At 53.7% G+C, this 24,374-nt stretch overlaps 1 protein-coding gene across 2 annotated transcripts in view; it reads right to left on the reverse strand.

Annotated features, from left to right (window-relative positions):
- The window catches only part of PMEPA1 (prostate transmembrane protein, androgen induced 1), a 64,744-nt gene that overhangs the window by 39,450 nt on the left and 920 nt on the right, over nt 1–24,374 (reverse strand). The window contains exon 1 of one of the 2 annotated variants that reach the window (XM_054255481.2): nt 8,683–23,912. The exons of the other annotated variant lie outside the window; for it this stretch is intronic. The gene's annotated coding sequence lies outside the window, so the exon portion shown is untranslated. Of the gene's footprint in view, nt 1–8,682; nt 23,913–24,374 lie in introns of those variants that run through there. 2 annotated transcript variants of the gene reach the window in all.

Genomic DNA, 24,374 nt, shown 5'->3' on the forward strand with positions numbered 1-24,374 from the left:
TCACCTCCCTGAGCCTCAGTTTACCCAGCTGTGAAACTTCAGGACAGGTGGTTGAGTTACAGGGGTCTCAACCACCTGTCCTGAAGGGCTGCTGTGAGGGTTATATGTACCAGGGCACTAGCACGGCTTTCACTGGCCTCTTTCAACATCGAGGCCCTGAGTAGGCCCCTCCCCATCTCTGGGGCCTCACCTGAGGTGGGGTGACCGGAAGTACCTGCCTAAATCCCATGCAATGAGAAGGAGATGACAGTGCACACAAGAGTGGAGCTGGCACTGACCCGCAGTGAGCACCCCACAAACAAAACCATAGTCAGGCTTAGGCCTCCACCAAAATAACATCCACAGCAATCCCCTGGGGAGGACAGCGCGGCAGGGAGACACACCCTAGGAGTACTGCTCCAGCTGGCCCTTACAGCAGCCCCCAAAAGGGTGATGGGCTGTTAGAGGACTGAAAGCTTTCCCCACTCTCACTTCTAATAACTGGTTTAAACGACTGTTTCTAACCTTCACTCCTCTTGTAGCAGCAGCCCACAGGCACTGCTATACGAGGCACAGCCTCTGGTTCTGCCCCAGACACCAATGCGTAGGTTCTAGAAGGGATCTGTCAATGCAGAGGAACGAGATCAAGACATGAAGCAATGTTCTTTTTCTGTTAAGGGGTTCAACTGAGCCACTTCCTTTCTTCTCCAGGTGATCTCCTGTGCCTGAAGCTGGTCCAACGCTCCGCATGATAGCACATCAGTGACCCAGAAGCCACTGACTCAGCCAGGCTGTTTAACAGAGGGACCCCAAGGTCAGAGGGGACGTGACTTGCCCAGAGTGCAAGAACCAGGTCAGGCAAGAACCCAGGTGCTTTTTGCATGTGTGATTTCCCCTACACACACCTATGGCCACTCCCTGGTCTGGCAACACGGCAGACATTGCTAATCAATTGCCACACTCCTTCTCAAAGAGCCCAGCCCTGCCTCCAGAAGCTTCCTCTCCTTAGTGTGCCAGGAAGGCTCTGTCCATCAGGTAAATACAACTTTTTTGGCCAACTCTTCCCCAAACACAGTCATGGGGTGGTTGACCTGAAAAGAAAGGATAAAATATTCAGAGGGAAGATGAGAAATCCAGCAGGACAAGATCAGGGGCATTTGGGGAGAAAGTGACACAGCTGGGCTTTGGGAGTCACAAGAACTACCCACAGCAAGGTCAGCCTCTGCACCTGTGCCACCCAGGGCCCTGCTCGGCCTGCCCTTCTCAACCCCAAGCTGATCCAAGCTTGCCCAAGCTCATTTCCAGCCCACAAGGCCCTCCTGCAGGGCTCCTGAGCCGGGAGCTCTCTCAGTCTGTGGGTTCCCTGTCCAGGGATGTCAGTCTGACCCTGTGTCTAGATTGGGCCCTGACCTTGCACCCACTCTAGGATCAGAGTCTCTCCCTCTTCCCTCTCACTGTGAGCACCATGAGGTCAGCCCAGGTGGTTCAGGTCTCTGCCACCTCTGCCCTCACCTCGGGACGGCCTCAGCGCAGCCTCCACTGGCTTTGAATTCCCCAGGGGAGGAGGCAGCCGGATGTTTCTCCTCATTCCAAGATTCCTCTGTTTTCCTGCTCAGGTCAGTACAACCGCTTTCTATTTAGCCTCAGGTTAGCTCCTCCTTGTGTGGGGAGCAAGTTGGAGAGCAGGTGTCTGGGGCCTGAATTGCCTTCAATCAAGGTTCCTCAACCTCCTGCCTGACCTTAGGAAGGAGACACTTCTTTGTGTGGGGTAGAGTGGGGTGGGCTGTTCTGGGCATTACAGGCTTTTTAGCTGCATCCCTGGCCTCTACCCACTAGATGGCTGCTGGATAGGAACTTCCTCCTTGCCCCAGGTTGTGACAACCAACGTCTCCAGACACTGCCAGTGTCCCAGGCGGCAGTTGAGAACCCCAGAGTCAGAGTATCAGGAAGCTATGAACAACGGCCAGCAGCAAGGGCTGAATGACGAGCACACGGTCATCCTCAGCACCCAGTGGTTGAAGGCACTCTGCCAGGCAGGGAACTCTGTGCCAGGCAGGGCCTCACATTCATTCTCCCTAAGGAGTCATGGCGAACACTCATATCCCCATTTTACAGAGGAGGCAACCGAGCCTACAAGAGGTATACAGGGCTCACTAGGCAAGAACTAAGCCTAAAACCTGGGAATCAAACTGGAGACTCTGCGTCTCTCCTGGGTTAGCACTTGGGAGTTTCTTGTCAGCAACAGCCTTGAGGACAAGGTGGCTTCAGGGGCGTCTCCACCTGCCCTCTCCTTTACGGAGCATCCCGGAGTGCGTGGGGGCAGGAATTCTGAGTCTTTCCCCAGGGGTTTCTTTGGCTCAGACCTGGCTGAGCACTGCCTCCGGGCCTTCGATCCCTGCTGGCAGCCCGCCCCAGACTTACTGGCACAGGCTGTAGGGTTTTATTTAGATGGTGTCAGCTAAACAGCTCTGGGCGCATAGGCCCGAGTGGGCGTCAGCTTGATTGGGTTTCAAAACGCGTTTCTGTTGGGAGCTGCCTCCATCATTAGAAATTGGTGCACGTTTTGTCGGTGAGGCTGGTCACTCACCGGGCAGGCGGAGGGAGAACCAGCTGCCTCCTTTGAAGCCAGTCTCCCCTCACCCACCACCCACCCCCTCTCTTCTGTCTCGGCCCAAATCCCACTTTCTGGGGCCCTCCCCCAACCCCTGACCCTTCGGAACAAAGGGAGTATGAGCGTCTAGACCGCTCGTCTGAACGTGAGAAGGGAGTATTGTGTGACCAGGACAGAGGCCTGGCCTTCCCAGGCGGAAAGGTCAGTTGGGGAGTGGGGCAAGCTGAGGGGCGGCTCTGGCCTGGTCCACCTCTGTGGCACCAGACACCACCCCGCTCCCTCTGGGGAGTCCAGCATCAAACCCAGCACCAGCAATCGGACCTAGGTCAGTGCCAAGATGGAACAGTCTCCAAAAAAAAAACCTGGGGAATCCCCTCTCTCTGCTGGTCACTAGAGGATCTAGTTCAAGGACAGTCCTCAGAACTGTGCCCACATAAATAGCTATTTCTCATGAAGATCCACGTAGAAGTTTCGAGTACATTTCCAGCTTCAGGGATAAGGGGACCCAGGAGCTGCCCTGCATCTGCCTCTCAAGACCATAGAGAGTGGGGGAGGTACTCCTGGAGGCCAGGACCAGCCTCCTACTTACCCTCTCTGGGTCTCAGGGACCTTTCTGTAAAAAGAGAGCCTATGGCTTTTCAGACGTGTTTCACCACAGAAGCCTTCGATTGTGAATCAAAGTCTAATTCAGCAGCTCCATATATAGGGGGGATGCACACGTGGCACTGCTTGGGCTGATGTGGGTCCAGGGGCCAGTGGCTTCGTGGCCTGGTGGCAGTCGAGGTCCATGGGGTGCTTACTGTGTGCTGGGCGTTTGCTGAGCTTCTCCCAACACCTGATGCACTCCTCACCCCGGCTCCATGAGGTAGGAACTGTTGGTGTCACCGCATTTTACGGATAAGGAGGGCGAGGCTCTTAGGTGAAGGCACAGCCTGCTGGATCTAACCCCCCACCTGCCAGGCTTCCAGCCCGGGGACCTCCATGTGGAACTCTCCCTGCCTTTGCCAGCAGGGCTGCTCCGGAATCCAAAGTCCCCAAGGGAGCCTCTGACCTCGCCTTCTAGGGAAGAGACGGTGGGCAGTGGTGCAGGGCACAGACCACCCGGCGGGGCGGGGCTCAGCGCCTGCAAATCCCCTAGCACTGTCACTGCCCTGCCTCAGCCCTACACATGCAAATGAGCCTGAGAATATAACCCACAGAACAAACTCACCTCCACGTGCTGGAATTACAGGCATTTTGACTTTTCGCCTGTCATTTATCAAATTCTTTGAATTTCTGGTTCAAGCAAGAGTGTATATCACTTTTTATAATCAGAAGAGCAAAGCGATTTTTACTGTGAAGCAAAAAGAATGACTGTAGCAGGAGCAGGGTCCACATTGCTGCGTGGGGTCTGGAGGGTCATTTGAAAACAGGTGGCAGGGCCTGGAAAGCAGGTACACACCCCAGCCTGGGCTCTGTCCACACCCCACACACAGTGGGGAGGAAGATCCGGCTTCTTCTGAGTTTGGTGAGTGACACGCCCAGCCAAGCCCCACCTGCTGGAGCTCTGGGGTGGAACCTGGTCATGTACTGCTCACCCCCCCTCATCTGGTAAGGGTCCAGGGGCCGGAGGTTCTGGAACCTGCACCTCCCGGGGGAAAATGTGTGACCGTGCTGGTTCCTGCACTCACCCCACTTCAGCTCACATCTGAGGGAAGAACTGCTGCGCCTGATAAATGCTGACACCTCTATACCCTGAAACCCAGGGATCCCGCTTACACAGCTACCTGAGAAGTGGGGTTAGAGAAAGCAAGCCTCTCCTTGTCCCTACCAGCCCCTCAGTCTTTTCCCACAGGACTTCCGAAAAGCGGTTCTACAGTCACTGGTTTTCTGGCCAATTTCTGGTCTGCCATGCTATAGCTGGCCTGTCTTTTTAGTGGTTGTGTGCCCATCACAAAGTAGGTGCTCAATAAATGTTTCAGATGAAGTCACGAAGGGAGTGAAATATTGAGTCAAATCACCCAGTAATAAGCCTCCTAAATGTGCAAAATGGCAAATGCCACCCAGCCTTCTGGTGTCCCCTCCCATTAACATGGTATGAGGGGAGCCTCCTTCCCCCCAACTCTTCCGAAGGTCCCTCCAGCAGAGGGGCGGGGCTGGGGTTTCTCGTGCAGTCTCTGAAGACGGGGAGCACACCAAGGACTAGTCAAGGCCCCAGCCTGACTGAGAGTCGAATCACAAAGGGTCCCTGGGCTGGTCTAGGAGGTGGAAGGAGGTACCCAGGCTACAGCAGCCCCAGGGACCCAGGGACAGGGCCTGCAGAGCTACAGCACCACTCCTCTCCCCTGAGCTGATGCCAGCTCCTACTCCCAAAAACTCCTTTCCTGCTTCCTCAGGGATGGGGTGGGAGAGAACGTTTCCCCCCAAAAAGTCATGACTCTGCTGTTGAGTGTTACACAGGTCACAGAAGAGGTGGGAACAGGACGGGGGAGGCAGGACCCTCACTGTCACTCTCACCCCTCCCAGAGCAGAGCAAGGAAGAAGCTGCCCACAGCTGCCAGCTAGGGCCAGGTACACCATCTTCCAGTCCAGACTGTGTCCATTTCATGCTCACAGAGGTGCTCAGACTCACCTCAATAGTGCCTGCAGCCCCCATTCCAAAGCCACCCCATTCCAGAGCCCCCCCCCCCCCAACCGACGCATGGCGATGAACAACTGCCTCTATCTGCAAAGCAGAGAGAACAGAATGCTGGGTGTGCCTGGGAGGGGCAGGCTCCTGAACGCCCACTCCTGCCCACCGCCTCCGGGGAGAACTCCTACTCACGCTGCAGAACTCCTTCTGATATCTCCGTCCCCAACGAGCCCCCCAACTTTGCACATCCCACCATCCTCTTCTCCCTTTTCATAGGTAGGTCCCGGGGCTTACGGAGCCACTGCTTCCCCAGTACTGGCCACATCTTCCTCACAGGACAGGCTGCATTTTTCGAGCATTTACAAAGTGCCTGGCTCTGAGCTGAGCTCTTGCCACAAACTGTCTCATTTAATTCTTACAATTGCCCCTGTGTAGCAGGTGCTTATTATTATTCCCATTTTACAGATGAAGAAACAGAGGCTCAGAGAGGAGACAAAACTCTGAGGACACTCGCATGTGGTGGTCACTCACTCCCTGTGGACGGCGTGTGGCCTCACCTGGACCTGGGCCAGCTGCAGACACCAATGTGCAGCCCACCAGGTGTGGAAGAGTCATGGGGGCAGGTGGGCACTGGCGGTCAGGGCTGGTGGCAGGAACGCACAGAGCGGCCCAGACAGGGGAGGGGAGGTCCCATCTCATGACCAGGGTGCCCAGTACTCCTGAGCCTGGTCCCTGAAGCTCCTCCCTGCCAGGCCACTGCTCCTTCCAAGAGCCCAGGTCTATACCAGGCTGTGGCTGGGTGGGGGGCGGGCATGAGCACGGCCACTTTTGGCTCCAGGAAGATTTAATTCCTTGAGGGCCAGGGCTGCCAGATACAGAGGAGGCCAAGAGGCTGTCTCACCCCATGCCAGCGGGTGCCACTGGCAGGGCAGCCTGTGGAAGCCATGGTCACCTAGAGCCTGAGGAACCTCCATGTACCTCCTCTTGCCTGAATACCCTTCCTGGTGGAGAGAAAAGGCAGAGATCCAGGCCTGGGCCTGGCAGGCCTTAGTCCAGTCTGGGTGCTGTCTCCCCTCCACAGTGAGACCCTAGGCCAACAGCATCCCAGTAACTGGCAGGGACTGGCAAGGCCAACCACATCAGCAAGGGGCCATAACAGCCCCTCGGCCAGCACCGAATCCACACTCAGATCAATTAGGAGGTGCTGGAGCCAGACTGCCGGGGTCTGCCACTGACAGCAGCCCTGGGACCTACGGCATCTCACCGTCCACGTCTGTACAATGGGACGGATGGTGCTCTGTGTCCCTGGGCGCTGGGAGGATTCTGTACTACAGGACAGCGCTCAGCAATGTCTCAGGGGCACAGGGAGCTGCCGAGGTGCTGCTGCTCTCAGGAGTAGTCTCTGGGCTTCACAACCTGTCATAATCAACTGTTCATCCCAATCCCTGCTGTGGGTCAAGGTGTATCAGGCAGTAGTCAACCCAAAACCTAATCAGAATTAACCTGGCAGAATCTGGGCAAAACCCAGACAAGTCCCGAAGCGGCAAAACCACGACGTCCACGCTCATGTTGTGAGCAGGCCAGGGGGCTGCCGCCTCGCTGGCGTTCCTGCCCAGCAGCCAGGCGCTGTGTCTGAAGCCCGCCCACCCCACGCCTCCCAGGGCCAGGATCTCACATTCCAGCCGACCTGCAGTGCCTCTGTGGGCTGCAATAAAAATTCCTAGACAGGTAGTCAGGTAGGCAGACCCACAGGACAAGCAGAGAGGCCAGGTACAGAGTGCCAGGTGCCCTCCTTGCCCCACACAAGTCAGAGCCAGGGGGCTGAGAAGTTGCCTCCTCAACCTTTCCCCCCAGTTCTTGTAGGATGAGACCCAAGTCCAGGATCCAAGACCTGGGTCCAGGAAAGTCTGCCAAACCACAAGCCAGACAGGCGGCAGAACTTCCCCGACACCTCCCCGCCCCGGGACTTTTCCTAGCAGTAACTGGGCAAAGGTGGGAGCCAGCAGATGGCAGGTGTAACTGCAAGGCCTGGGGCCAGGACACACCTGAGCCCTTTTCTTCACTTGCTTCCAATTAATTGCCTTTCCCTCTCCCCAGAGCTGGAAAGGTACATTAGGGGCTAGATAAGAAGTCACAGACCTATTCTGCAGAATATCCAGCCATGTCAGACATCGTAGAACAATTAAATTAAGGAGATATTTTTTCCATTACAAAAAGCGAACACAGAGATCTTGCTGAAACGCAGAAATCAGGATGCCACACAGCTGTGACCTGTGTGGTTACAGACACTCTGAGTCTCAGCAGGCTCTTCTGCAAGCCTTGTGAGGTGTCAGAAGAGCCCAGCTGAGTGGTGACGGGGCACCAAGGAAGCACTCAGTGAGGTGCTGGCCTCTCCATTATCCGCAGCATGCTGAGATTCAGGCTGGACCCCCATCACCAGCTGGGAGCACCTCTGAGCTTGCTCTGCAGGTGAGGACGGGAGGCCCTTCTCTTTCCACACCTGCCCACCTCCCAGCCTTGCAGCAGGGCCACAGCCTAGGCCACAGAGCTCCATCCCCCACTTTCCTGAGAGCAACATGACCCTGTGACCTTGATCTCATTAGAATCAAGTTGACCCTGACCTTTGAATAGCTGGGTGACCTCAAGAGGCCAAGGAGCAAAGTGCTTCTGCCCTGCCAGAGGAGCTGTGGATCTGTGACTGCTGATTAAAGACCCGCAAGGGGCTTGGGACGCAGCTCCCAAATGTCACCCTCAGCCTTCCTGATTTTTGCCATACTTAAGTACCCCATTAAAGAACTAAAATTCTTCAATATTTTTCTTTTCAACTGAAATAAAATAGTCAATTGGTTTACTTATTACTTAACCCGATCTTAAGCAATAACACTCATGAAACCGACAACGTGCTTGTTATATTTTCCCTAATATACATTCACGTGAGTAAGGAATTATTAAATTTTAATTGCCCATCCATGTGCCATCTCCAAGTTTCTCAAGGGCTACCATTCGCTTTGGGTTTGTAGATTTCTTGGAACTGACACGGGAGGTGGCTGGGACACAGGTGGGTGCAGCAGGCTCCACATCCAGCCGAGACAATTACAAGTCATGCCCCCTTGGGCAATTGACTTCTGCCCTCCGAGCCTCAGCCTCCCTGTCTGTAAAACAGGTCTAGTAGCTCTCGGAGGGTTGCATGTGGCATCCTGCCTGGCACACGGCAGGCACTCAGGAAATAAGAGTAAGGAGCTCCGTGTGGCCCTCACAACAGGAAGTCAGGACTGCTTCTGCACACCCCCATCTCATAGATGAAAAACAGGCCGGAGAGCCACGAAGCTGGCAAGTGAGGCTGCCAAGACTGTGACCTGGCCTCCGACATGACAGCCACACTGCTGTGTTCTTTTTCTTCTACAGAGCATGCTACAGTCGAGGGGACAGGGACCCCACCTGTCAACCCCACTCACTCCATTGAGGCCCTTCAAACACCCACCTCAGCAGCCATGCCCAAGCCCAGGATGGAAGCTCCACACTGAGGTCCGCACCGTCTGGGAGGAAGGCAGCCTTGGCGTTCGCGGCCTCTGAGTAACCACCTCCCCAAGACATGATTCATACCCGTCTGGGGTCACCCACATCCTCGTTCCCTGCAAAGGAATGCAGGCCAGGTGAGGCGGGCAGGCGGTGGCTCTGGGCTGGAGCACAGCAGGGCTGGCATCAGTGGCTGATGGGCCAACCTGGCCCCAGAGTTCCTGGATTCTGTCCTGTCTCCAAGGCTCTGCCTCTACCCTGAGTCCCCTGGCCACAGCTGGGACAGACGCCCAGGTCTCTGGTACCTGTTATGGGCCCAGATTCAGGTTACAAAATGTTTTCACCATAGGGGCACCTGGCATTTTACCACTAGAGAATCAGTCCTCTGGCCCACCTCGGCCCTTTCACAATCCCTCAGCCCTGCTTAAAACTGCAGGTCTGGCCAGGCTCGTTGGCTGATGCTTGAAATCCCAGCACTTTGGGAGGCCAAGGCAGGAAGATCACTTGAGGTCAGAAGTTCAAGACCAGCCTGGCCAACATGGTGAAACCCTGTCTCCACTAATGCAAAAATTACCTGGGCATGGTGGCATATGCCTGTAATCCCACCTACTCAGGAGGCTGAGGCAGAAGAATCACTTGAACCCAGGAAGCAGAGGTTGCAGTGAGCAGAGACTGTGCCACTGCACTCCAGCCTGGGCAAGAGTGAGACTCCATCTCAAAACAAACTAACAAATCTGCAGGCCCGTGGGTCACGTCCACAATGCAATGCTTCTCAAAATAAAACGAAGCCACCACTAACACATGCGGCAACACAGGTACACGTCAGTCACCAAGGAGCCAGGCAAAAACCGTGAACATAGAGAATGATTCCATTTATGCAACATCTACAGGAGAAAATGTCATCTGTGATGATCAAATCCACAGTACCACTGCCTCAGGGCAGGCCCAGTCCCAGCCTGGGAAGGGAGATCCAAGACCCCAGACCTAACCCGGCCACAGCTGCATATACGTGCTGGCCCAAACCCATCACACCGCACACCAAGGATCAGAGTGCATTTTCCTGTCTGTAAATTCCACCTCGGTAAAGACAATACAGCAGAGGGAGACACAGGTTTCTAAGAGAAAAGGAAAGGTAGCCAGAGCCGCCTGCGGGGGGCCTTTGCAGTGTCTCTCTTCTTTCAGCAACCTGGGGGTCCTTCTCATGGGTTCCGCCCATTTTACAGGGAAGACAGTTGAGGAGAGCACAGAGAGGAGGGAGAGAGAAATGAACCTGTGCTCACCGGGAGCTTCAGGGGCATGAAGAAAACCTCGTGTCCAGAACATTCCCCTTCGACCTCGGGCTTGCCAGTGCCCTGTTCTCATTCTCGGTGATTCTCCCTTTCACTCTGGCTAAGGTGCCTTTTGAAGGCACCCAGGAGAAGCAGAACACAATGCATAGGTGACTGAGAACCCAGAAGGAAATGGTTGGGCCGGCTTCAACCTGAAGCCCAGGTTTAAGGTTGTGTCCAGCCAGGCACAGGAGGCAAAAAAGAGCTGGGATGCTCAGAGCCCAGCCTGATGCTGGTGAAACCATACGCCCGGCTGGTTCACCCCTCCGGTGTCTTTGACCTGAACTAGGTGATGCCCGCACTCTGAGGCCTGTGGGATGCCTGCCTGTCTGAGAGCAGGCACACAAGGTGCAGGGCGCACACACAGAGCCCCCACTGACACGGGGTCCTTACAGTGATAATGCTACGGGCAGCACTCCTCTTTTATTCTTTTGTTTTGAGACAAGAGTCTTGCTCTGTCACCCAGGCTGGAGTAGAGTGGCATGATCTCAGCTCACTGCAACCTCCACCTCCTGAGATCAAGAGATTCTCCTGCCTCGGCCGGTTGAGTAGCTGGGATTACAGGCACTCACCACCATGCACAGCTAATTTTCGCATTTCTAATGGAGATGGAGTTTCACCATGTTGGCCAGGCTGGTCTTAAACTCCTGACCTCAGGTGATCCAGCCACCTCGGCCTCTCGAAGTGCTGGGATTACGGGCGTGAGCCACCTGGCAGTACTCCTCTGATTAGCACCAGAAGGACTTTGTGGCTGAAAGTGGCCTGAGTTTCCTTTTCCCCCTCACCAGACCTCAACTTACCTATTTGCAAGCTTGGGGCTGGGGGCAGCCGAGTGGGTTTAACTCTGCCACACCAGGAATCACCTGGGCAGTTTTAGGTAATCTGGATGGCCTGACCCCATCCCAGAGGCTCTGATGTAGTGGGTCTGGGTATAGCCACAGCCCCTTAGGTGGTGTGAATGTGTAGCCAGGACTGAGAACTGCTGCATTTTAAGGCTAGAGAGGGTTCCTCCAGTCCAGATGTTCTCTGGACTCTCTCCTCTCCCCTTCTGGGGAGGTCGGACCCTGCCCAAGCACCCCACTGGTCACAGGGACCACTTTCTCCCTTCAGTGGCAACCTGTTACCAGACAATTTCTGCTCACCACCACTCTGAGCCCAGCCCCCTTCCAAGGAGGGAAGTGTGTGGAGGATGAGGAGAGGAGGAAGGAGCAGAGGACTCCAATCAGCCACATCCCTTAAACGGAGTGACAGGTGGTTCTGAGGCTCACGGGAAGGTGGGTTCATCCCTGCCTAGGAGCAAAGCACAGGCTTCAGGAAGAGAGAGGTATGAGCCTGGGTGCCCCTGAGGCTACAGGAACACCAGGAAAACCTCGTGTCCAAATCTTTTCCCCTGGCCCACAGGCTGGCCAGCAGTCCTGCTTCTCTGTGACTCTCTCTCCCTGTCCTGCCAAGATACCACAGACCAAGTTCAAATCCTGCTCTGCGGCGTGCTGGGTGATCCATGGCAAGTGACTTAGCTCCACTTCTCCATGCGATGGGGTTGCCATGAGGATTAATGAGACGGGGTGTGCAAAGTGCTCTGTGAGCACCTGCCACTGTCAGCAGGAATCGCTTGGGTTCAAAAAGCCACGATTTCACAGGTAAGAAACCAGAAAAACAGTCGAGAAGACAAAGTTGTTGGGTGTCAGGTTGATTCCCTAAATACTGACTGCCTCCCAGATTCTCCCCTTTCTCGTCCTTGTTCCTGAACCCACCGTCAACTCCCCTCTGAGTCCATTTTTGGGAAGAGGATCCAGAGGTCATTCTCACTAAAGTGAAAGGGAATACAGCAGAGGGCTCAGAGCAGAGCTCAAGACTTCAGTGGAGAGAGGCTGGCCGGAGAAAACAGAGGCCTCGGTGCATGTTAAAACTGACATATCATCAAGGAACCAAGGAGTAATGCTTACTCGGGCAGAGCGTGCTCCTGGGGGAGCCTTGCTCGTGGAGTCACACTTGGATGCTGCTTCGCTACAGTCCTGGGAGGTTCCTGCTACAGGCAGCTGAAGTGTGGGGCTGGGCCATCCACAGGCGGGGAATGTCCTTAGAACTCATGGAAGGAACGGCCTTGGGACTCACACAGAGTGAAGAAGAGGAGCAGACGGGAGTTGGTCCTGGTGGCTGCATGCACCAGGATTTCTGCAGCCCCCCCAGTCTTTCAGTCAGCCATTTCTCTGCACAACTTCCAGTTTTCTCCAAAAGAATCATCCGCATCCTGAAGGCCAACATATGTCATCACTCAAGCCCTGTCTGAACCCTGACTGAGAGCAGACACCGGGAATACCACCTTGGTGAGGATCCGAGCCCGCAAGAATGGAGGGTGCAATTGATTAGCAATGTCTGTGACAGGCAGTAAGTGGGGGACGCTGGATCGAATGCCATGCACTCAACTCCCCTGATCTATACTTTGAAAGTCACCAGGCAGCTCAATGAATACTGGCTGGAGTCTCCTCCAGTGAATTTTCTCATAGTCATCCAGCCAGCAGCTAGACAGACACCAATGACATGCTTTGTACTTGGCCCTGAGCTAGGATCTGGAGGTTCGAAACGACCTAAGCCAGGTCCTTGTTTCCCGATGTAGAGTGGAGGATGCAGTGGAGCTATGGAGATGGGGGACCAACCAGAGAAAGCACTGCAGGGAGGAAATACCCCACAGGAACAAATATTCCCCTTGCGGGCAGAGCCTAGATTTATGCAGACGATCAGAATTTGGACTCATAATCACACCTCTGGGCCACGTGGTAAGCAGCCCTGATTACCCTCTAGACGGGAGGACAGGGACACTTTAGGGCCAAACCAACTAATAAAATTAGGCAAAGCAAGTAGTACCATGTGTAAGTTCACACAGTTTGGAGAATAATGCTAAGACCTACCAACTGCAAATCTCTAATGATCGTCACTGTGAGAGAAATGAGTGGGGAATGAGGCAGTGACTCCCTTACACATAAGCCTAAACATTTAAACATTTGTTGCATGGCAGGTCCAGCTGATAAACTTGTTAAAGAAGCAACATTCTCTGCATCTGTGGCTTATGACTTGAATCATCCCTCTGGGTTTGGTGGGGGTACCCCTCCCATGTCAGCCTGCTCAGACCTTAAGATCCATAAACACACAGAGAGATACACCTGAGATAGGAGTGCATTGAGCTGTGATCTATCTAACGACCAACGGCAGCAAATGGAGTGGTGTTTAAAGGCTGGTTGGTGTTGTTTCATCTGTTATATTCACCCATGTAATTGACACCCTCTCCATCATCTCAATACACCCGCCTCTTTCTCCCATATCATAAATAGATGAGAGAAACAGTTTCCTCCTATGGCCATGACCCCACTGGCTTCTAAGCTCAGCCCCATATGCATCAGCCCTGGCTCACCACGATGGCATCTGAAATGACTCAATAATGAGGAGGCACAGACACCAATAAATGAATCATGCCTTCCGCAAGACCAAACCTTTGGCTTTTACAGACACCAATTACAAAGTAGAAAGAAAAGAACAAAGAAATTACTCAGGGTGTTTGCGCAAAGTTGATTCGGAGGTTTATAGAATTATTACCGACTAAATTGTTTTTAGGAAGGCAATTAGAGCTCTGGCCAGCTACAGACATCAGCTCAGCCCGGTGAGGGGAATCTGCAGAACGGGAGGGGCAGGCGCCAAGTTCCTGCAGGGTTCCCAGACCTATGCGAAGCTCCCTGGCTTCGCTTTCCACCTTCTTCTGGGAAGCTGTTTCAGACCCTGAGAAATCCTGAGAAGTGCATGTGCATATAGAAACACACACAGGCTTGACTAGAGCCCCTGTCTGTATTCACTTTTACTTTTTATTCTTTAAATGTAGCAGTCATAAGAGTACCCTGAGATTCTCCCTTCTCTGGGAGTTTGAAGCACATCACTGACCACAACCAAACTCTCACACCATCTCTCAATTGACTTCCATGAGGTGTTTCAGATCCAAGCTCTGTTGCCTGCTGTATAACTCAGGGTGATGCAGAAAAGGCATTTGCTGTGGCCCCATGCAAATGCTGAGTCTCCCTAAAGGATGTGTGACCTCTGGGACAACTCACCCCACAGGGTTCAAACTGAATGTTGTTGCCCAGGCATCTGAACCTTACAGGACAGCTGTGCAGTCTGTGGCATCACCCACATCACAGATGCACAAGCCTAGTGGGCAGCCTAATTTCAGAGGGAGTCAACCTGAGCTCTGCCCAGCTCACATTCTAACCACCAACCCCTACTCACCATCAGCACCATCACCCTCATGGCCATTTAAGGAGCATCTGCTAGGTACTAAGCCCTGTGTTAGGTGCTTAAAAGGCTATTTAATCACCTCCACACTGTAATTGTAAATCCCAGTTTATAAATGAGGCAGCCACGATCAGGGAGAGTAAGGGGCTGACCGAAGACTACATACATACAAAGAGTCTGGGCTATGAAGAGCCCCTGGACCTCGCCACAGTCTCTCTCCCTACACAACCACCAGCTGTCAGGACTGCCCCATGGGCTGAGCAAGGTGAGTGGGGTGCAGAGCAGTCTTCTGGGATCCGGTCTAGATGAGCAGAAGATAACCGGGCAACTGAGACCGCCGGTGCTGAAAACCTCCTGGGGGAAAGAGCAGTTTGCTCAACATTTCTGACAAACGGACTCAGCTTCCCACTTGCTGCTCAGGACAGAGCCTGGAAAATCTGATTTCACCTGCCCTGGGGGAACTCAGGGCAAAGCCAGGAGAATTCACCTGAGCTCACCCTGCGGCACACCTGTGGGAGGTGGGGTGCCGACAGCGGGCTCCATCAAGGTACCTCAGAGAGGCCTCTTGGCCTGGGTGGTTGAACTCACACGTTTAGACAGTCCATATTTTACATATATCATACACAAAATACAGATGTATTTGTATATATGTAAAGATACGTGGCTTTAAATTTTAAAAAATATTTTTAGAGTCTTAACCACTTACAATCAGAGAGATTCATGGCTGGGTTTGTCACTTTCATGCTCCCCAAGCCATCGATGGGACTGGCCCCTCATAGAGACCTTAAGGACCAACAGAGATTCTTCCACTCCTGATACTGATGTGACCCGCACACTGGGAATCCAGGACAACCCATCAATGACAACAGAGGCTGACAGCTGCCACTGACAGACCCCATCACAGGCCCACGCTTTACAGAGCGTGTTCAGGGAAACAAGGAAACTGAGGCACGCAACAACATCACTTTCACCAACTGTCAAAATGTGTATTGATCTATTCAGTGCCAAGATCGTGCAATTTTTATCGATAAGCACTTGCACAGCCACCTCCCCTGAAACTCCAAAAAGCCTACACTGGGGACAAAGGATAGAGGACAGTTTCTTAAGACTTAAAAGGCAAAGCGGCACCTCAAACCTGCATGACCGCTAGCTGGTTCCAGCTGCAGCCGTCTAGCCTGGGGGCCTAGTGCTGCTGCCGTGGAGAATTTTGAGGTGCTTCTTGGTAATGGTGAAGACTTGGTTTATGGAGGTCGCAGCAACCTTTATCCAGCATCCAGATCCTGGAGCCACTGGGTATTTTCAACTTGTTACCAATAATTTAAGTTCTCTTTTCTGCTAGTAGAGCCAGTTCCCAAGCCCACTGAAACAATAGCGAATGATTTTAGTTAAAAGACATTTAAAAAGAGGCCAGGCATGGTGGCTCATACCTGTAATCCCAGCACTTTGGGAGGCCGAGGTGGGCGGATCACCTGAAGTCAGGAGTTCAAGACCAGCCTGGCCAAAATGGCAAAACCCTCTCTCTACTAAAAGTACAAAAAAATTATCTGGGTGTGATGGCTCAGGCCTATAGTCCCAGCTGCTTGGGAGGCTGAGGTACGAGAATGGCTTGAACACAGGAGGTAGAGGTTGTGGTGAGCTGAAATCGCACCACTGCACTCCAGTTTGGGTGTCAGAGTGAGACTCCATCTCAAAAAATAAAGCAATATTAAAAAAAAAAGAAAAGAAAAAAAAGGAAGACATCAAAATAAAGAAAGAAAGAAAGTCAGACTATACTTCCCAAACTTTCTGACATCCTTATTGGTTTATAGCAGGTACCGATTCCAAGCCACCTTTCTTCCTACCTTTCTCCCCATCCCCATGAACAACAAATTCATACTAGAATGTGCTGGAGCATCAGGAGTAGCCGATCACCACCCTATTCGGCGAAGCGGAGCCCCAACAGCTGCGTAGCTCGGTTCAACCTGCAGCATCTCAGCATCACCTCCAAGCAAACTCCACCTTCCTCCGTGAGAATACCCCAAAGCACCCCCAGTCTGCAGTAGGTGTGAGCCAAGAACTGCCCTAGGGATTCTTCTGGGGGCCTGAGGCAAGCCCTGGCAGTGCATTTTCCATTAGATGCCCTCAGCAGGACTGAAGCCATCACTGTGAAACCCTGGCCACCCTGGACAACTGGAGCGGGCGCAGGGGAGGTGGGTCCACACTGACTTCTGTACCTGCCCCTTGGATCCGGAAGAGAGGGCAGGTAGGAAACTCGGGCACAGCTCCCTGCCCCAAACAGAGGAAACTTTGGAGCATTAAAAATCACACTGTGTGCCAAGAGGTGCTTTTCAGGTAATGGTTGTGACAACCCCATAAAACAGATGTCATTCTTCCTTCCACTTTACAGAGGGTCAACTGGAGGCTTGGGAGGATACCGCCCTCACCCCCCAAAATGAAGGTCTTCAAAGCCTATATCTTGACCCCAAGAATCTGGAATCTCTTAGAAGTTCGCCTGCCCACTTCGTCCCTTCATCCAATGCATATGAGGCTCCTACCACATTTGGTGACACAACCAAGAAAACAACCCGTCCATGCTCGGCGCCTGCAGGGAAAGCAGACGAGGCATAGCTCGTGACACAAAGACTCAACTACTGCCATGAAAGGTGCAACAGGAGGAAGGCCAGGGTGCTCCTGGGCCCCAAACAAGACACCAGGCTGGGGGGTCTCACTAGGCGAGGCCCTGGGGGTGCCCCTGAGTGTGGCTTCTCAGTCTCCCTTCTTTCACCTGTCTCCTTATAAGAGCAGCAGCTTGCAGAGGGCAGAGATTTGTCTGTGTTGTTCCCTGATGTTCTGTAGACCCAGGAACAGCGCAGGAGGCCAGAGGTGCGTGGCAAACGGTGCTGAACGATGAGCCCTTGTGGGGGCTGTGTCTAGTGATGCCCCCTATCCAGTCTACATTTGATTCTCTGGGGAACATTCCCCAGCTGCTTCCTAAGCTCCTGCCACGACATCTGTTGGTGCTGGCATGTAAAGAAGCATAGAGGAGCTGGAGACAGAGACACCGGCCCCCTTGCAGCCTGACAAGGCACGTGTGTTTCCGGGAGACACTTCCAATGAACATCAGCCAGTGTCTTGCCAGAGTAGAACAGACCCAATTGCTCTGAGGGGTGGCCAATTCGTATGTGTTCTTCCCTAACAAATGGTCCAATACGGGCCTGAAGTCTTGGAATCCTAAAACACCACTGCAACGGCCAGTCTTGCAAAGAAAGCCCTGGAGCTCAGGAGGTCGGTGTGGTGGAAGAGAAAGCCTGGGAGGGTGGGTTGCAAGGTCAGAGAAGCGGGGTTTGAATACCAATGGAGCATCAGTTCCTGGCTGTGTGACCCCGAGCGAGTATCTTACCCTCTCTGATCCTATTTTTGCATCTGCAAATTGGTGCAATAGCTTTCTCAGGGTTGTTTTGAACACTGAGAAAAATGCGTCACTAATACCTGGCACATAATAATCTCTTCACATCCAACTAGGAAAAAGAGCAGAAGCAGAAGAAATCCATCAGTCACCCGGAAAACAGAAACGAGAAGCCATCCTGTGACTCTCAGGTAGCCTGGGGATGCCCCCAAGCTCTTCCAGGCCCACCCCAGGGTGCTGAAGCCCCGTCCTGGCTGGCAAGTCATTCCGGGATTCTTCCCGGTTTGGTGACAAACAGTTCTGCCCGTGCCCGACAAGACCCTGATGAGACCCCTGAGGTGTCAAGGTTTGGCTTTGCAGTGTCATCCAAAGGGAAAATGAAGTTGACTGTCAGTACACGGCTTTGTCATGGCTTCACAAAGGGGTGCAGCCCAGCAGCCCACCCTGGGGAGAAGGCAGGAAGGAGTGCTCCGAGCAGAAGTGAAACTGAAGACTGGCCCCTCCCCGGCCCTCCCACCCCACTGCACCTGTTGATGGGGGTGGGGGAGATCAAGGCCTTTATTTTAATGGTTTGCCCACAAATACACTCACCTGTTAAAATTTTCAGTTGATCCTCAAAAAAGAGAGCCACAAACTATCAGAAGCTTCGAGGCTTTCTGCTTCCAGGTTACGACGTGGACCCAGTGGGGCTTCGGGACATCAGGGCGGTGTTGACCTCACAGCCCCAGTTTTGTGCCTTGCCTTGTACCCCCTCTTCCAGCCTCTGTCCACCAAGCCTGGCAGTGGATTAAGGGAACCCTGCTGGCAGGACTGAAGAGACCGTCTGGGGCCTCCTGGGCCAGCAGCAGGCATGCTGGGGTCACTGCCAGCCAGGTCTGCGGTAGCTCTGGCAAGGACAAGGAGTATCACACAGATAGTCAATTACCTCCATGTTCAAGGCCATGGGCCCCAGACGCCTGTTGATTCCAACCTTCCCAGCCAGTCCGAGGATGGGCAACCATTTTCTAGTGAAGGCCTTCTCATCATTAGACACTCTGTTAGAGAGTGACTGCTAGGGAACCAGGCAGAACAGACCATCGAGTCCAATCGCCCCCACCATCAGCGCCCACCCCTACCATCAGCACCCACCTGCACCATCAGCACCCACCTCCACAAACACACAGCTGCACCAGACACCAGGCCACAAACGGCCAGAACCTTTCTCAATATTCTTGGCCCCCTCAGCACAGGAGCTATTGTTGCCCCATTTTATAGACCCATGAGGTGACAGTGAAGGGTGACACAAAGGGGTGCAGCCAGCAAGTTTTGACGCTTCCATCCCTCTGGCCCTCGGTCACACTACTAACTTGCCCACGGTAGGGCAAGTCACTTGATGGGACAGACGGGGTCTGCCAGCAGGTTCTGTGGGGCCTCTTGGTGATGGGGGGACAAAACCCAGCACTTAAAACCCAGGAGTTTCATGTCAAAATCTAACTGTTCGGCTGTCCTGGAATGGAAAGATCTGGCCACGCAGGGCCCACACGGCAATGGTGGGCTAAGCAGTGGCCACAGTGCCTTTAAACTGGACTCTTGCCCCTGGTTCCCCGATCCCACCCCAAAGACAACTGAGTTTGCTTCCCCAAACCGTGCTCCCCCAGCCTCCGGGAGCCCCTGGCACAGCATGGTACCGTCCTCGTTGCTCCAGAGGGTGCATGAAGAGCAGGCCTGCCTCCCGCACAGCTCCCGCACGTGCCCCAACCACGCGCGTGTTACGCAACACCTCGTAAAAAGCAAAAAACGGGCCCTCAGCTTCAGTCTCCCTCTCTCAGCACGTGCACTGTGTAGCACCGTGTAGAACCCAACACGGCAGCAGCACAGCCTCCGAAGTTCACTGTGTAAGAGTTCCTTCCCTTTGGGTAGGATCCCAGACACCTGGGTGCCTGCAAACTGGGTCTCTGGATGCTCAGACCAAGAGAGAAGGCCACCCCAATCCTCAGGTTTGGACCCTGCCACCAAGCACCCTCCTCTGAACATTTTCAGCTTTTAAATTATTGACCAGACCATAAACATTTAAACCCCCTGGCCTTGGGCCAAGATGGGAGTGGAAATGGTGGGGGCAGGCATGGGGGCACACCTGAGCCCGTGGCTCTGAGGCCATTTGGTGGCAGGTGCATCTTGCAGCACGGAGGCTGCCTCGAGGCTCCTGAGGGAGGCAGCTCTGCTGTAGGCATGTCCAGCCTCCACTGACATGACAGCCTCCCTTCTCCTGGGCAGGGGCACACACAGCTCCACCTTCCTTCATTTTTGAAGAGAGGGCCTACATTTGCACCTCTCACAGGGGAGAGCGTGCACTCTTCCCCCTTTTTTTCTTACATGCCCAGAAGTTGTAACCATTCCCCACCCAAAGAGAAGAGGACCGGAAGGACAGAGGGGTAGAAGCTGTGTGTACATCTGTATGAACGTGTGTGCGCACATGTCTGTGTCTGCACGTGTGTGCATGCAAGCGCCCATTCAGGCATGTGTGTGTTTGTACAGGAACGATGAGTTATTTTGTGTCTTGACAAACGCTAAGCTCACCCTGACCCTGGGTCACACTGGGCAGGGTAGCTGTCTTAACCCAGACCTCCTGGGAAGCTGCGGCCAACTGTCTGACTTAAGATTCAGGCCACAGAAATCAACTCCCTTAATAACTCCCTTATTGCACCACAACCTAAAACCCAGACAGTCAGAAAACCTGCGCGGGTGAAAAGTCCCAGGGTTTAGAGGGCCCACAGGGGAAAATAGCTGGTGCTAGACATCTATATTTTAACCCCAATCCTGAAACATCAGCTTTCACGGACGCCAGGGTTTCTCCTTATAAACGCAAATCCAAGATGAAAACGGGAAAAATTCATCAAGAAGGAGCCCCTATCTTTCCTTCAGGGCACAAAACAGGCACTCATTAAAAGTTGAGTGGCTGAGTGGCTGCAGAGTGACCACAGGCCTGCGCAGGGACGATGGCCGAAGGGAATTGAGGGTCATCTCCTGGCAACCCCGATGCTGCCCTCTGGCTCCCAAGCCCATTAGGAGAAACCGCTAATTGATTAAACAGTGGTTCCCAGCAAGGGGCATCTGATGATGTCTGGACACATTTCTGGCTGTCACGACTGGGAGAGGGGAGCTGGCATTTAGTGGGTGGAGGCCAGGGGTGCTGCTGACACCTTACAGAGCCCAGCATGGCCTTTCCCCACTTCCCAACAAAGAATTACGCAGCTCAGAATGTCACAGTGCCAGGTCACTGTCTCTACACTCTCACTTGATTCAAGCGTCAAACAGCATGTGCCAGGCAAACCCATGGAAAGCTGCGTGTCCTGTGAGTTTCTGATGTTTTCTCATATTTGTTTGGAACAGGTTGGAGAAGAGGAATCAGAGGCTGGGTGACTCTGGCTGTGGGTGGTGTTAAAAAGACAGCTGTCACTGTAGATGCCACCAGAGATGGGCCCAGGGCAGGGGCGCCTCCCAGGACCCTCAGGAAATGCCTACCACGTGAGCAGACACCCCATGGCCCCAGGTTTAGTCTGTCCCAAGAACTAACTTAGCATCCCTCTGGCCCTGAAAAGTTTGAGGCAACAGCCAGAGGAGAAAGGCCGGTGGTAATCTCTGAGACGTGGCAGAGCTGAAACGAGGTAGATGAGGATGCCGGGAAAATCGGGTGCCAGGAGTCTTTTCCTCAAAAGTAGCTGCGTCAAGCTCCCGGCTGTCATCTGCTGGGCTGTCACTCATGCTGCCTGCTTTAATCCCAAGACCCCTGGCTTTTTAAAAGAAAGACTTTTCCCACGGGCATGTTTTGGGAACACTGAATTCCCATCAGGTAGCAACCTCATCCCTTGACTCTCAGAAAAAATGGGGCCCCAGGAGTGTCCTGTTCCAGATGAGCCCACTCCATTCAGCATCCTGAGCGGAGACACGGTTCCCAGGGTACAAAGGGGCTCTGACAAGTTCCCCCAGCCCGCAATTTCAAGGGGGACCTGCTCTGGGGCCCAAGCTCTAAATTTAAGAGTGTGGGCAGTCCACGAGAAACCACTCTGGCCTGGGGCTGGTGTGGGTTTTGGACCTTGGGCAAAACTTTCCACGGTGGACTTTCCTCATCTCTAAGCCAGGAATGTGAAATCCAAGCTTGACTAGGCTCTTCTCAGGTCAGAAATTTGGGGTAGCTGCAGACCACACAGGGGAACCAGCAGTGGGTGGGAGGCCTGGTCCAGCCCAAAGACCTCCAGCCAGGATCGGTGGGGCAGAGACCCTATCTTGAAAGACTGTAGAATTTTAGACTTCATCCACCGTGGTCTCATTCTTCAGATGAGGAAAGTGAGGCCCATCGCGGCTCAAGGACCTAGCAAGGTCAATTTCCTTTCGCCAAAAGAAGGTATCTCACAGGCTGTGTGCGATGGCTCACGGTTGTAATCCTGAGTCACCTGGGATTGGGAGCTCAAGACCAGCCTGACCAACACGGAGAAACCACGTCGCTACTTAAAATACAAAATTAGCTGGGTGTGGTGGTGTGTGCCTGTAATCCCAGCTACGTGGGAGGTTGAGGCAGGAGAACTGCTTCAACCGGGGAGGAAGAGGTTGTGGTGAGCCGAGATTGCGCCACTGCACTCCAGCCTGGGCACCAAGAGCAAAACTCTGTCTCATAAAAAAAACAAGGTATCTTACAGAAGAGGAGCCATATGGGCAACGCCTCAAAGCCCAACTCGAAACCATCCATCAAGTTCTAGTTGCAAACACTCCCAGCACGTCCTGGGTGAAAAACACAGCAGCCTCCACTAGTTAAAAGAAAAACCAAGCACTAGCTTCTTTCCTTTCTTTTTCCCTTTCCTCGTTCCTTCCTATCTTTTGGTGTAAAGAAACTCCAGCAGACACCAGGCCTTAGCACTTCCTCACCCTAGTCGTTAGGGGAAATCTGATACACACTTACAACAAACTGTTACAGTATACCTGCATTTTAAAGATTGGCTGGTCTCTCCCGCCTTGTAGCTTTCTTCCAGTAAGTACAGGGCTGTGTATACACAGAGCACCGGACCAACCCGGGGGAACCCAGAGGCCAGCTGGAACAGGCTACGGTTCCAGGCATTAACCCCAAAGGTTTCACTCAAAGGCTGCCAGGGGCAGCGGGGCATAGTGCAGGGGGTGATGTGCAAGGCATTTAACAAGAGGCCCTGATGTCAAGTAAAAACATCAGGAAGGATTGATGAGCCTAAGAAAGGACAGAAATAAGAACAATGCTTTTTTTCCCCAAGTCCTGAACCATAAATAGAACAAGAGCAAACTGCTGCACTGTGCCCAGCCTTTGGAATAAGGGTGGCATAAAGATGCGTGTCCCTTGAGCAGGAGGTCCCCAAGGCAGCTTTCAAGAGTGAAGGGGGAAAAGTGAGGCGGCGAGGGCCCCAAAGCAGCCCATGTAAGGCAAGACTCTCCAAACATGTGCGAACGGATTTTAATAGCATCCTCGTGCATTTCATTAGCCTCCTGAGTTCACAAGGGGCCTCTGGGAAGGCAAGTCGGTTCCACAAACGCTGGCTCTGGGCAGGTCCTCCTGGCACCTAGCTGGCCTGGCGCAGCACAGCTAGGGTTGGGTCTGGGGAGAGCTTTCCATTCCAGGCTGGGAGAGAGTGTGGAGAGGTGGATGGACAGAAGGACCTACCACCAAAGCCCAGCCAGCCTGGTTATTTTTACCACTCAAAGCTCACCATACAGCCTCAGTGGCCACAAACTGGCAGCCGCCTGCAGACACTCACTTATGGGCCTCCCAGACACTGCCTTCATTCCATTCCACGGTGACTGCTTCTCAGCTCCTGGCCCCAGATACCAGCAGGCTGGCCCAAGCAGGGAAGGGCTGTGTGCTTCACCGGGTGCCTGTTAGGGGTGGGGATGGGGAAACTAAAGCTCAAGGAAGCAAAAGGTCCCCAAAAAGGTGGGCTGGGGGACAGGGTGTAGGCTAGAAGCTAGAATCCTGGAGGTAGTGGTTCAATTCCCCACTCAACCAAATGTCGACCTTGGTGGGCTGTGTGTGCAGGAGGTGGAGACTTACTTGTTTCAACTTTTGGGTGTCCACGCTGCTGCAGTCGCCTCAAAGTTCAAAACCCCACTCCCCACTGTTGGTTCACTGAACCCTTTTAGGGCCAGGCAGTCCCAAACACAAACAGCCTCAAACTTTGACTCCTTTGTAACCACGGTCCCAGCCAGACTGAACCAAGCTGCCCAGACAGAGGCTATTTATAGGTGCGTCGGGGACACAGACACTGGCACAATGACACACACACATTCAAGATCCATGCTGGGCCAGACGCACCAGCGCCAAGCCCTGGATTCAGGCACCTGGACACACACAGTCCTCAGATCCGGCCCAACCACTCCAGACCCCCGGGAAGACGCACACGCTCAAAAAAGGCACCCCGGCCCAGACTCGGGAAAGACACAGAGAGGCAGGAAGACTCGGAGACACGCACTCTCGGGCAAGACCTCGACTCAGACCCCCAAACACCCCGAGAGACGCCGAAGATCCAGACAGAGTCACGCAGCCACGCACACTCCACAGTTGCACGGACATCCACTCAGAGCCTGAGACACAGCGCCGCGAACACTTCCGACACACGCCCGGAGCCCCAGACACCTCGCAGACCAGACAGTGTCTCACACGCCCCTCCACCC

The sequence above is a fragment of the Callithrix jacchus genome, chromosome 5, assembly GCF_049354715.1.
Source record: "Callithrix jacchus isolate 240 chromosome 5, calJac240_pri, whole genome shotgun sequence".
NCBI lineage: Eukaryota > Metazoa > Chordata > Mammalia > Primates > Cebidae > Callithrix > Callithrix jacchus.